At 38.0% G+C, this 14497-nt stretch overlaps 1 long non-coding RNA gene across 2 annotated transcripts in view; it reads right to left on the reverse strand.

Annotated features, from left to right (window-relative positions):
- Positions 1–3081: 3081 nt before the first annotated feature.
- Positions 3082–14497, reverse strand: part of LOC134735993 (uncharacterized) — a 606060-nt gene continuing 594644 nt past the window's right edge. For both annotated transcript variants that reach the window (XR_010119602.1, XR_010119603.1), the window contains exon 2: positions 3082–3148. This is a non-coding gene — a long non-coding RNA (uncharacterized lncRNA). The remainder of the gene's footprint in view (positions 3149–14497) is intronic.

The raw sequence follows: 14497 nt of genomic DNA on the forward strand, positions 1-14497 counted from the left end.
TCGTGATCTGCCCGCCTCGGCCTCCCAAAGTGCTGGGATTACAAGCGTGAGCCACCGCGCCCGGCCAAAAGAACTTCTTTTTTAAGAGAGGAATAAAACACAGAAACCAAGTGCATGTGTTTTGTTTTGTTTTGTTCCCTCTTTTGCAGCTGTGAGGAATTTTGCCAAATTAGAGATGATTTGTTACCCATAATTTGGAATTCTCACTCAGATTTGATCAAGTCAGATAGAGTTGGTCAAATCTGATGTGAGAAAGACCAGAACAAATAACAACAGGAATCCCCAACAATATGATCACTGAGCACTCTATTGGTAAGGAGAAATTAAGACCAGCTGGTTGTTAACTTTAGCCAAGACAAAACCCCAATTCAGCTACTTACCTGAAAATGGGTCTCAGGATGAAGTCGCTCTCTATCATCCTAGAAGCAAACAAACAAACAAAAAATGTCAAACTTGCCTTCTCTGTTGAGAGTGAGCTCAAACTCCATGAAGGAGTTACCTGCCATTCATCATCATGGAAGGAGAAAATCTTGTCTTCCTTGCTGGAACTAAGTAAAACTCCAAAAAGGGAGTTGTACAGCAAAATAAACTTTATATCTCAACCCGGTTTTGGGAAATATGGCGGGGGGTGCCCCCAGACCTCAGCAAATTGTCCTATTGGTTTTAGCCTAAAAGTTAGTTTATGCTGGTACCAAGCACCAATAGGAGATTTGTCAAAGGTCAGGGACGCCTTTACTCAGAATCCTTTCATGGTTACCAAAATGTGAACCCTGAATATCTGAGACAGGTCTCAGTTAATTTAGAAAGTTTATTTTGCCAAAGTTGAAGATGCATGTCTGTGACACAGCCTCAGGAGGTCCTGATGACATAGACCCAAGGTGGTTAGAGCACCGTTTGGTTTTATACATTTTAGGGAGACATGAGACATCAATCAACATATATAAGATGAACATTGGTTTGGTCTGGAAAGGCGGGACAACTCAAAGCAAAGGCAGGATGACTCAAAGTCGATAGGAGGCTTCCAGGTCATAGGTAGATAAGAGACAAATGGTTATATTCTTTTGAGTTCCTGATTAACCTCTCCAAAAGAGGCAATTAGATATGCATTTATCTCAGTGAGCAGAGGGGTGACTTTTCATATAAAGAGAAGCGGGTTTGCCCTAAGCAGATCCCAGCTTGACTTTTCCCTTTAGCTGAATGATTTTGGGGCCCCGATATTTATTTTTCTTTCACAATAGTAACGTAAGAAGTTAACAGTAGAGAAAACTGAGTAAAACATGTATGGAATCCCTTTGTATTACCATTGCAATTTTTCTGTGAATCTAAAATTAAAAATATGTATTCATTTAAAAAGGAGGCATTGCAGATTCAATGCTCCCCATGTCATGAGTTACACATTTGTCGGTCGTAATTGTAGCCAGGAGAAGAACACTTCTTCATGTTTAATCCTGATCATTCTTCAATATTAGCAAGTGAATTCCGTATGATTTAGAAGAAAACAGGCAACTTTGTTCAGGGTTTTAAGGAATACTGAAGAAATACAATTTTACTGGTTTGTCTCTGATTTTCTAGTTTCTATGTTTGTGTTTAGTCATAATAAAAATATGCACGTGATGATGGGTATGTTCTATTTTAAAAATTATCTGGAAGGGAAGTTTTGTGCTATCATAAGAGCATTTAATATATAACTGGCCCATGTGGTCAGAAAGCTTTCATAAATTGTTGCATTATTTTAAAGTTCTCCATGGACCTCCATGGAGGTGGGTGCTGTTATCATCATCGCTGTGGAGATAAAGAGAATGAAGCCTCAGAAAGGTTTCAGTGCTGTGGTAGTCTGTTAAATAGTCCCATACTTCCCCCACCCCAGCCCCACCACATATATCTGGTCCTAATCCCTGGAATTTGTGTTACTTTACAGAGTACTTGTAGATGGGATTAGGATTTTAAAAATCTTGCTCTTTTCCAGCTGGAACCGTGGAGGGTGTTGAACCATGGATGGTGTTGAAAAGAGGAAGAAAAGCTTCTTTCTGTGCCAGAAACCCTTAACAATAAGTAAAAGGAATTTTACATAGTTGAAGATCAAGCACCAGAGAAAAACGTTTGCCCAAAATATGCTTTGAAAGGCAAGGAGAACAAAGGCAAGCATGCTTTGTCTATGAAAAAGTGAATTACTATCACGATGACTATAGGCAGATGTACAGAACTGAAATATGAATGGCTAGGATGGCAAGAAAAGCTGGAAACTTCCATGTACCTGCTGAATCCAAACTGGCATTTGTCGTCAGGATTAGAGTTATTAATGGTGTGAGCCCAAAGGTCCAAAAGGTGTTGCAGCGTCTCTGCCTGTGTCACATATTCAATGGAACTTTTGTTAAGCTCAACAAGCCTTCAGTTAACATGCTGAGGATTGTAGAACCATAGGGTTACCCAAAGCTGAATTCAGTAAATAAACTAATCTACAGGCATAGTTATGGCAAAATCAATAAGAAGCAAATTGCTGTGACAGATAACACTTTGACTGCTCAATGTCTCAGTAAATAGGGCATCATCTGCAGGAAGGATTTGACTCATGGCATCTATAATTTTGGAAAATGCTTCAAAGAAGCAAATAACTTCCTGTGGCCCTTCAAATTATCCTCTCCAGATATGAAAAAAAAAAAAGACACATTTTGTAGATAGTGGAGATGCTGGCAATAGGGCACACCAGAACAACAGATTTGTTAGAAAGATAAACTGAAGTGTCTACCATGATTATTTTTGTAACTTGGTCAGTTAATAAACAGTTATTGCTTTCAAACTGAAAAAAATATTTTGAAGATCTTGAGAAGGAGAGATTATCTTGTATTATCCAGGTGGGCTCTAAATTCAATCACAAATAGAAGAGAAGACAATGTGACCACAGAGGCACAGATTTAAGTGGTTCAGCCACAAGCTGACGAATACTGGTAGTCACCAGAAGTTGGAAGTCAAAAAAGCAGGTTCTCCCCTAGAGCGTCCATAAAGCAAAGCAGCTCTGCCAACATATGAATTTTAGCCCAGTGATATTAATTTCAAACCTCCAAACTCCAGAATTGTGAGATAATAATTTTTTTTTTTTTTTTTTTTTTTTTTTTTTTTTTTTTTTTTTTTTTTTTTTTTTTTTTTTTTGCTTTAAGCCATGAAATTCACTACAGTAGCCATAGGAAATGAATACAAGGGCCTCTTCCCAAATGTACACAGTTAGCAAATGATGAAGCTGGTTTCTCAACCAGGCTTTCTGTCTCCAGAGCCTACATGCCTAATTACTATGCTATACTCCTTCTTATGATATCTAAAGGCATAATATATTAAGTGGTAAACAACTTGGCTCCATAGGAAAGCTAGGGTCCATGAGATATTTTACTTAATCTCAGGATCCCTGTGATACTCACGTTGTTTAACAAGTAGGTACTACTTTAAAGTGCAAAGAAAATACATTGCCAAGAGGAAAAGCTTTTTAAGAAATTGCCAGAAAGAGATTTCAATTTTTACCCACTCCCAGTGCTTTCTGATTTTCATATTGTATTACTGTATGTCTAATAATTAGTAACAAGAGAGCAGTTTTTTTTTTCTTGTGCCCGTAGGTATGTGAAGCACATTAAGTCAAAATGTCAACTTTTGTCCTACTAGAAACCAGTACTTGGAATTTTATATGTATAAACATCATATTTGCTCCCAGAAAATAATGCAGGTAAAGATTAAGTTTTTTCATTTAAAAATCGTTCAATAGGTCATCTTTTAATTAAATACAAAACATTTCATTGAATATAAATATTGTTGGCTGACTCTCGTGAGTTTATATAAGAAATTAGCAAATTCCTCCAAAATTTATTTGAAACCGTTATGTTTAAAATACTTAAATCTGGCTGGGAGTGGTGGCTTACACCTGTAATCCTGGTGCTTTGGGAAAGTGAGTTAAGAGGGTTGTTTGAGGCCAGGAGTTCAAGACAAACCTGAGCAACATTGTGAGACCCTGTCTCTACAAAAAATAAAAACTAGCCAGACATGGTGGCAGGCACCTGTAATCCCACCAACTCAGCAGTCTGAGGCAGGAGGATTGCTGGAACCCAGGAGTTTGAGTTTGCAGTGAGCAGTGATTTCACCACTCAACTCCACTGGGTGATAGAGTGAGATCCTGTCTCTTATAAAATATATATTACATTAAATTATATTCTGCATTATAAATAATATAATTATATATTGTAAATACTATATTGTTAATATATTAACATACATACTATATTACATACACTAAAAATACTTAAATCTTGTTACTTTAATCATTACCACTTCATAATTACATAGTATTTTCTAAATTTTACAGACATTTTACATGCTCATATGGTTTCAATATTTGTCCTGTCCAAAATTTATGCTGAAATGTAATTGCCATTACAACAGTATTAAGAGTTGGGATCTTTAAGAGATGATTAGACCATGAGGTCAAATCCCATCCTCATATGTGTAGGATTAATGCTTTTAGAAAAGTGTGAACTTGGCCCCATTTTTTTCTCTATGCTTGTCTACCTTACTCTATGTGAGGACACAGTGTTCCTCTTCTCTGAAGGACACAGCAAGAAGGCCCTCGGAAGATGCTGGTACCCTGATCTTGGACTTCCTTGCTTCCAGAACTGTGAGAAAATAAAATTGTGTTCTTTATAAATTATCCACTCTCAGCTATTCTGTTCTAGTAGCAAAAATCGACTGAGACACATATCTTATTTGATCCTCACAACAACCTTTTAGGTAAGCAGTGAAGACAAATACCTTTATTTTGGCCTATTTTTCACATATACCTATCTACATTTTATGGGTAATATAAGACTAATAAAATTTAAGTTATGTGTCCAGGTCATATGGTTATTATGATACAAAATTGGGACTATAACTCAGGTCTTCTGAATCCTAAAACAGTTCTGTTTTCATTACTATGAAAACAACTGCCTTAAGATAATAAAACACTGATTAGCCAGACTAGAGGAATTGTAATTCTTAGTAATCACATTTTAATTTTGTTCTACAGCACTATAGGAGGAAGAGGAATACTGATAACTAGAAATTAAAGATATAAAACACAATAAAATATTCTCTAGTAGATGCTGAGATCTAAAAGTTACATCTTCAGACCAAGTCTGTTAAAACATCTTTATTTATGAGTAAAAGAAAGTCATTTTTATAAATGATTTATTTTAAGAATAATGGCTGAAGGTCCTAAAAGATTCTCAATCACCAAAGAATGAATTACCTTCACCAGACTACCATTACTGAGGCAGCAAAGTGGACTAACGCAACTAAAACATGTTTAAAATGTTTTCAGCAGAGGAAAGAAACATAATTTTTTCATTTTAAATACTCAGGCAAAAACTATGTAAACCAGAATGCTCATTTTCTAGCATTTGTTACATTGAAATTTTACTATAATACTTTTCACATAGTATCCCAAATTTATCAAAATCTTAATGGCAGACAATTGAGAATGACTACTAATTTCTTTAAAGATGCTATGTCCAAATACAGTCACATTCAAAAGTACTGGGGACTAGGATTTCAACATATGATTTTGTAGAGAGACACAACCCATAACAGCTTCCAAACTTTTAAACAAAATTAAGTAATAAGCTTCAAATGAATTTGAATAGACTTGGCTCATTATGAACTGAGGTCTAAGGTATTTGCTTTATAGTTGTAAATTAGCAGTGCTAATTATAATTTTTTAAAATTTCTGTTTCAAATAATACTGCACCTCCATTTATGTTATCCCTATTTAACCTCTTAATTTGAAATAAATTCAGATTTATAAAAATTTTCCAATAGTCTACCACGTTCCTAGGTACCCTTCATTTAGCTTCCTCCATTGTTCACATCTTACATAATAATAGTATAATAATAGAAACCAAAAAATTAACATCTACTTAACACAACTAAATTATAGACATACCTCATTTTATTGTGATTTACAGATATTGTGGCTATTACAATTTGAAGGTGTTTGGCAACCCTGCATCTAGCAAGTCTATCTGGACCATTTTGCCAACAACATGTGTTCACTTCATGTCTCTGTGTCACATTTTGATAATTCTCACATGTATCAGACTTCTTCATTATTATTCTATCTATTATCATGATCTGTGATCAGTTATTTTTGATGTTACTATTGTAATTGTCTCGGGCTGCTATAAACCGTGCTCATATAAGATGGTGAATTTAATTGGTAAATGCTGTGTGTATTCCAAGTGCTCCACTGACTGGCTGTTCCCCCATAAATTTCCCTGTCTTTGGGCCTCCTGTTTCCTGAGACACAACAGCACTAATAGGCCAGTTAATAACCACACAATGGTCTGAAAATATTCAAGTGAAAGGAAGAGTTGCATATCTCTCACTTTAAATAAAAAACCAGAAATGACTAAGGCATGATTTCGGCCTGTGTGGGCTTTGACATGCCTTCCTCACTTGACATGTGGGCATGTCAAAGGCCACATATGCCGAAAGCAAGGTCTCTGGCACCAAACAGTTAACCAAGTTGTGAATGCAAAGGAAAAGTTCTTGAAGGAAATTAAAAGTGCTACTCTAATGAACACACAAATGATAAGAAAGCAAAACATCCTTATTGCCGTATGGAGAAAGTTTTAGTAGTCTGAATAGATCAAACCAGCCACAAAATTATCTTAAGCCAAAGCCTAATCCAGAGAACAGTCCTAACACTCTTCAATTCTATAAAGGGTGAGAATGGTTAGAATGACTCAGAAGAAAAATTTGAAGGTAACAGAGGTTGGTTCATGAGGTTTAAGGTAAGTAGCCCTCCTCGTAACATAAAAATGCAAGGTGAAAGCACAAGTGCTAAATGAAAAGCTACAAGTTACTCAGGGAACCTAGCTAAGATAATTGATGAAAGTGGCTACACTAAACAACACATTTTTAATGTAGATAAAACAGCCTTATATTGTAAGATGTCATCTAGTACTTTTTTAGCTAGAGAGAAGTCAATGTCTAGCTTCAAGGCATTGAAAAACAGTCTGACTCTATTGTTAGGTGCTAATGCAGCTTGTGACTTTAAGTTGAAGCCAATGCTAAATTATCATTATGAAACTTGTAGGGTCCTTAACAGTAATGCTAAATATACTCTTCCTGTGTTCCATAAGTGGGACAACATGGACTGAATAACAGCACATTTGTTTACAGCATGATTTACTGAACATTTTAAGCCCACTTTTGAGACCTACTGTTCAGAAAAAAGAGTCCTTTCAAAGTATTACTGCTCATTGACAATGAATCCATTTATCTAACAGCTCTGATGAAGATATACAAGGAGAGTAAAGAAAATTTATTTGTTTACATGCCTGATAACACAACATTCATTCTGCAGCCCATGGATCAAGGAGTAATTTTGACTTTCGAGGCTTTTTATTTAAGAAATACATTTCATAAGGCTATAGCTGCCATAGATAGTAAATTTTCTGATGGATCCGTGAAAAGTAAATTGCAAACCTGGTAAGGATTCATTATTCCAGATGTCATTAAAAACATTTGTGACTTATGGGAGTAAGTCAAAATATCAACATTATGAGGAGTTTGGAAGAAGTTGTTTCCACCCCTTCTAGGTGACTTTGAAGGGTTGAAAACTTGAGTGGAGGAAGTCATTGCTGATGTGGCAAAAATAGTAAGAGGACTAGAATGGAGCCTGATGATGTGACTGAATTGCTGCAATCTCACAATAAAACTTGAATGGATGAGGAGTTGCTTCCTATGGATGACCACAGAAAGTGAGATGTGATCTACTCCTGGTGAAGATGCCGTAAACACTGTTAAAGTGACAAGAAAATATTCAAAATATTACATAAACTTGGTTGCTACAGCAACCACAGGGTTTGAGATGATTGACTCCAATTTTGGCAGAAGTTCCACTGTGGGTAAAATGCTGTCAAATAGCATCTCATGATACAGAGAATTTTTTCATTAAAAGAAGAGTCCATTAATGTTAAAAACGTTATTGTTGTCTTATTTTAAGAAATTGCCTCAGCCACCCCAACCTAGAGTAACTACCACTCTGATCAGCCAGCAGCCATCAACACTGAAGCAAGACTCTCTGCTAGGAAAAATATTACAACTCATTAAAGTCTCAGATGATTATTAGCATTTTTAGCAATCAAGTATTTTTAAATTATGGTATGTACATTGCTGTTTTACATAGTGCTATTGCACACTGAATAGACTCTAGTTAATATGGTTTGGCTGTGTCCCCACCCAAATCTCATCTTGAATTCTAACTCTTATAATTCCCACATGTTGTGGAAGGCAACTGGTGGAAAATAATGGAATCATGAGGGTGAATTCTCCCATACTGTTCTCACGGTAGTGAATAAGTCTCAGAAGGTCTGATGGTTTTATAAGGGGTTTCCCCTTTTGCTTGGCATGCATAGTTTCTTGCCTGATGCCATGTAAGATGTGCCTTTTGCCTTCTGCCATGATTGTGAGGCCTTCCCAGCCACATGGAACTGTTAGTCCATTAAACCTTTTTTTCTTTATAAATTACCCAGTCTCAGGTATGCATTTATCAGCACAGTGAGAACAGACTAATACAGTAAATTGGTACAAGTAGGTTGGGGTACTGCTGTAAAAATATGAAAAAATGTGAAAGTGACTTTGGAACTGGGTAACAGGCAGAGGTTGGAACAGTTTGGAGGGCTTAGAAGAAGACAGAAACATGTAGGAAAGGTTGGAACTTCCTAGAGACTTGAATGACTTTGACCAAATGCTGATAATGATATGAACAATGAAATCCATGCTGAGGTTGTCTCAAATGCAGATGGAGAACTTGTTGAGAATTGGAGTAAAAGTTACTCTTGCTATGTTTTAGCAAAGGGACTGGTGGCATTTTGTCCCTGCCCTAGAAATTTGTGGAACTTTGAACTTGAGGGAGATGATTTAGGGTATCTGGCAGAAGAAATTACTAAGCAGCAAAGTGTTCAAGAAGTGACTTCGGTGTTGCGAAAAGCATTCAGCTTTAAAAGTAAGACAGAATACAAAAGTGTGGAAAATTTGCAGCCTGATGATGTGGTAGCAAAAGAAAAATCCATTTTCAGTAGAGAAATTCAAGCTGGCTGCAAAAATTTGCATAGGTAATGAGGAGCCAAATGTTAAGCGCTAAGACAATGGGGAAAATGTCTCCAGGGCATGTCAGAGACCTTTGTGGCAGCACCTCCCATTACATGCCCAGAGGTCTAGGAGAAAAAAATGGTTTCATGGGTGAGGTCCAGTGCTCCCCTGCTGTGTGCAGCCTAGGGACTTGGTGCCCTGTGTCCCAGATGCTCTAGCCATGGTTAAAAGGGGCCAAGGTACAGCTTGGGCCATAGTGTCAGGGGGTGCAACCCCAAAGCCTTGGCGGCTTCCATGAGGTGTTGAGCCGGCAGGTACACAGAAGTCAAGAATTGAGGTTTGGGAATGAACCTCTGCCTAAGTTTCAGAGGATGTATGGAAATGCCTAGATGTCCAAGCAGAAGTTTGATGCAGGGGCAGGGCCCTCATGGAGAACCTCTGTTAAGGCAGTGCAGAAGGAAAATGTGGGGTTGAAGCCCCCACACAGAGTCCCTACTGGGATGCTGCCTAATGGAGCTGTGAGAAGAGGGCCACCATCTTCCAGACCCCAGAATGGTAGATCCATTGACAGCTTGCACTGTGAACCTGGAAAAGCTGCAGACACTTAATGCCAGCCTGTGAAAGCAGCTGGGAGAGAGGCTGTACCCTACAAAGCCACAGGGGAAAAGCTGCCCACAGCCATGGGAACCCACCTCTTGCATCAGCATGACCTGGATATGAGACATGGAGTCAAAGGAGATCGTTTTGGAGCTTTAAGATTTGACTGCCTCACTTGATTTTGGACTGGCATGGGGCCTTTAACCCCTTCATTTGGGCCAATTTCTTTTATTTGGAATTTGTGTATTTATCTGATGCCTGTATCTCTATTGTATCTATGAAGTAACTAACTTGTTTTTGAATTTACAGTCTCATAGGCTGAAGGGACTTGCTTTGTCTTAGGTAAGACTTTGAACTATGGACTTTTGAGTCAATGCTGAAATGAGTTAAGACTTTGGGGAACTTTTGGGAAGGCATGATTGGTTTTGAAATGTGAGGACATGAGATTTGGAAGGGGCCAGGCCTGGAATGGTATGATTTGTCCTTATGCCCATCTAAATCTCATCTTGAATTATAGCACCCATAATTCCCACATGTTGTGGGAGGGACCCGGTGGGACATAATTGAATATTGGGCACAGTTTCCCTCATACTGTTCTTGTGGTAGTGAATAAGTCTCACAAGATCTGATGGTTAAATAAGGGGTTTCCCCTTTCACTTGGCTCTCATTCTCTTTTTTTTTTTTTTTTTGAGATGGAGTCTCGTTCTGTTGCCCAGGCTGGAGTGCAGTGGTGCAATCTTGGCTCACTGCAAACTCTGCCTCCCGGGTTCACGCCATTCTCCTGCCTCAGCCTCCTGAGTAGCTGGGACTATAGGTGCCTGCCACCATGCCCAGCTAAGTTTTTATATTTTTAGTAGAGACGAGGTTTCACTGTGTGAGCCAGGATGGTCTCGATCTCCTGACCTCATGATCCACCCCCCTCAGCCTCCCAAAGTGCTGGGATTACAGACGTGAGCCACTGGCCGGCTGGCTCTCATTCTCTCTTGCCTGCTTCCATGTAAGTCATGCCTTTTGCCTTCTGCCATTATTGTGAGGCCTCCCTAGCCATGTGAAACTGTGTGTCAATTAAACCTCTTTTTCTTTATAAAATACCCAGTCTTGGGTATGCCTTTATCAGCAGTATGAGAACAAATTAATACAATATTATAGTGTAAGAATAACCATCATATGCACTTGGAAACCAAAAAAATTGTTTAACAAACTTTATTGTAATATCCACTTTATTGCAGTGGGGGATCTGGAACTGAACCTGCAATATATTTGAGGTATGCTTGTACAGACTTTATTCAGATTTCACCAGTTCTTCCATTAAAGTTATTTTCCTGTTCCAGAATGTAATCCAGGATCCCACATTGCAATTAGTTATTAAGTCTCCTTGGTCTCTTCTAGTCTGGCACAGCTCCTCAGTCTTTCTTTCTCTTTATGAGCTGGAATCTTTTGAAAAGTACTAACCAATTATTTTAAAGAATGCTTCTTATTTTATATTTTCCTGATTTTTCAATATGATTCAATTCAGATTATATATTTTGTACAAGAATGCAAAAGAAAAGAGTCTGTGCCCCTTTTCATGCACCTTACCAGTAGGTGGGTACATGGTGTCACTATGTCTCATCACTGATGCTGTTAACTTTTATCTCTTGATCAAAGACTTACTATTTGCCAGGCTTTGAAACAAACACCTTGCATAGATCATTTTGCTTAGTCTTCATAACCCTATACATTAAACACTATTACTACCCACAGTTCATATTTAATGAAACTCAGCCTTTTAGGAGTTGAGGAACTTGCCCAATTACACAGTTTGTAAATAGTGACAGCTAATAAACTTTGATTCTGAGCAGTCTAGCTTTTGAAACTCCCCTCTTAATTTCTATGCATACTGCCTCCCTATACTTAAAAAGTGGGTTTATCCTTTTTTTTAAACTCATACCATTCAGTTATTTCTATTATTTCCCCTACAGCTCATCACTACATACATTACTGCTAGTCAATCATGAGTTATGGTATCTGCAAGTCCTTCCCTCTCAATGCAAAGAGGCATAACAGGTTGAAATTGGGTTTTGAGAATGTTTCACAAGATTATTAAGTGAACTCAAATGTTTGTCTATGTGCACTTGTGCACTTTAATGAAATCCATATATAAATATATAAATGCACATATTTCTGTTAGCAGTGGTACATATCTGGGTTACTGGCAGCAAATCCATATGGGTCTGCAACAACCTCAATTCTTGCCTCCTCAGAAGAAAGAATTCAATTGAGGGGCATAAGGCAGGAAAATAGACCAAGGCAAGTTTCAGAGCAGGAGCAGAAGTTTATTAAAAACTTCTTTACTTGCTTTAGAGCAGGAAAGAAAGGAAAGTGCACTTGGAAGAGACCCGAGCAGGTGACTAGAAGGACAAGTGCTGGGTTTGACTTTTTGAATTGGGGTTTTATATGTTGGCATACTTCTGGGGTCTTGCATCCCTTTTCCCATTTTTATTCCCTTAGGGTGGGCCACCCACATGTGGTGGCCTAACACTTGGAAGGTGAGCATGTGCAGTGTGTTTAAAAAGTTATACACGTGCCCACCTGAGACATTCTTCTCTTTTCTGGTGGAATGCCCCCAGAAGGTCATACTCTGCCATTTTGTCTCTTAATGTTCATGCTCGAGCTCACTTGTGTAACTCCTGAAAGCTGCCAATTACCAGTTACAGTTGTTTCCTGTCTATATAGGGAGATTGCCTTTCCCTGGTGCTGGCTGCAACCAGTTATTATTTTAGAGAGACAGTTAACAACAACTTGACCATCACCTGATATTCACCTGACTTTCTTGGTGGGGGAGTAGGGCGCCCATCTCCCGCCCCACTCATGCCTAACTACCTACTGTAATATTTTTTCTCCAAGAGTCCAAGACCCCAAATCTTTGGTGAAAATGAATGAAGGCCAGTGTTCTGTAACTACTCCCTGCTGACAGAGAAGCAATGGTGGTGGTTCTGTGGGTCTTGGCCTCTTGCTAGCTGTCAGGGCAGGAGGGTGGCTGTTTGGATTGGTGAAAACGGTATCCAGCCAGGTCCACCGAAGAAAGGGGTAGGATTTCACCTCTGCCCTATCTCACCAGTAGGCAGTCTAGGGATTCCCTGTAGAAGGATGTCTCCTGAATATTGAGAGGACAGTACTCCTCACTGAGTATCATCTGGAGCTTGATGCCCTGAAGATGAGAGGAGATAAATCAGGTTATTAGATTTAGAAGAATGTTAAAATGAAAAAGGGGGGTGAGGGCAGTTCTAAAAAATCCCAAGGCTGCCAACACATCAAGGTAACTGGTGGCTACAGTCATGCTTTCTAAGACACTAGGTGCATGGGGTTGCTAGCCAATTCCAATGTGCCCAGAATTAGAATGTTGATCCAGATTTTTATATTACACATCACTTTTGTTCATTCTGAGTTGCAGCCAGAGATCACTGGCTGGTTCACAGGAATAATCAGGGTTAGTCTAAAATGCAGGCAAAAACTTAAAATCTGCTGAGACTAGAGTCTAATAGCAGGTGTGCCATAATTTTTGAAATATAATTTGTCTCTCTCTAGTCCTCATTTATTATTGAAAACAAATTATAGGACTGATTTGTTTGCAAAATAAACTTTTCATTATACTTGCCCTGATTATTTGTATAAAATGCAACAAGAATAATTATTTTTCATATAGGCTTTTTAAATTTGCTTTGATGGAAACTTGTTCCATAAGAAATCCCAAATAAGACTTCTTTAAAGTCAAGCCCAGCCATGAATGTGTACCCTCAAGTATGTATGAGTTGGGTAAATTCTTCTCCTCTTGAGGTTTCAAGATGACTTGGGGCTCCTGGGCCTATTAGAATGTGACATTCTTTACTTACCATAGGTCAGGTTACCCTGTGCAGAGACTGTGGAGACATTATGAGACCGGTTTTCCCAAGGGTCTTTTATTGGCTTTGTAAGTCAAGTTTAATTCCTTGAAGGAAAGCATGCCATTCCAGTCAAAGCCTTTGAAAGATAACCAGCTTCTCCAATTGTGTCCTGTTTCAAAAGAAAACATTCTTATTGCACTTATGAAAACAACTGGATTCCCATAAGTTAAGAATACTCACAAATATTTTCCACATTCTGGAGAAATCAGGTAGAGAGAAACATATGTGCTCCAAATTTTGTCCCCAGGAGTATACTATGCTCAATTGTTAAAAGCTGTAAATAGCTCAAAGGAAAAGTTTTCTTGGCTCTGAAAAAAAAAAAAGAATCAGCAACATTTTAAGCAAAAAGTCAAAAAAAGATTACTTTGGTCACCTATTAGTTTAGTCCATTCAGTTAACCCCAGTTCTTCTTGGTATTCACTAACATTTTAGCTCTCCATGATAAAATAAATGAATCCTGAAAGTTTCATTTATTTTAATGTCATAATATCCAAAGTTATCAGCAACTTGCATTCAAAAGCACCTGTCAAAGTCCTGTAGCTGATTATAAACCATCTTTTGAAGAGGATTAAAACAAGGCAACAATTGTCAGTGGATGATAAAAAATCTTAGGGCAGCCACAATTAAAGACACAATTGACAAGAAAATGTGTTACCTCTGTGGCACACAACAATTTTACATAACAATTATAATTATGAATAACATAAAATTAAGTGATATCAGGATTTCATACTTCTGGAACACATACCAATAACATTTACACAAATACAGCCCAAAGAAAGCCAAATGCCATTTCATATTTGACAATGCTTCCTGTATGATTTTTATACAAAATAAACCAAATATGTAATTTTTGGACTTCAGAG

The sequence above is a fragment of the Symphalangus syndactylus genome, chromosome X (assembly GCF_028878055.3).
Source record: "Symphalangus syndactylus isolate Jambi chromosome X, NHGRI_mSymSyn1-v2.1_pri, whole genome shotgun sequence".
In the NCBI taxonomy this organism is placed as follows: Eukaryota; Metazoa; Chordata; class Mammalia; order Primates; family Hylobatidae; genus Symphalangus; species Symphalangus syndactylus.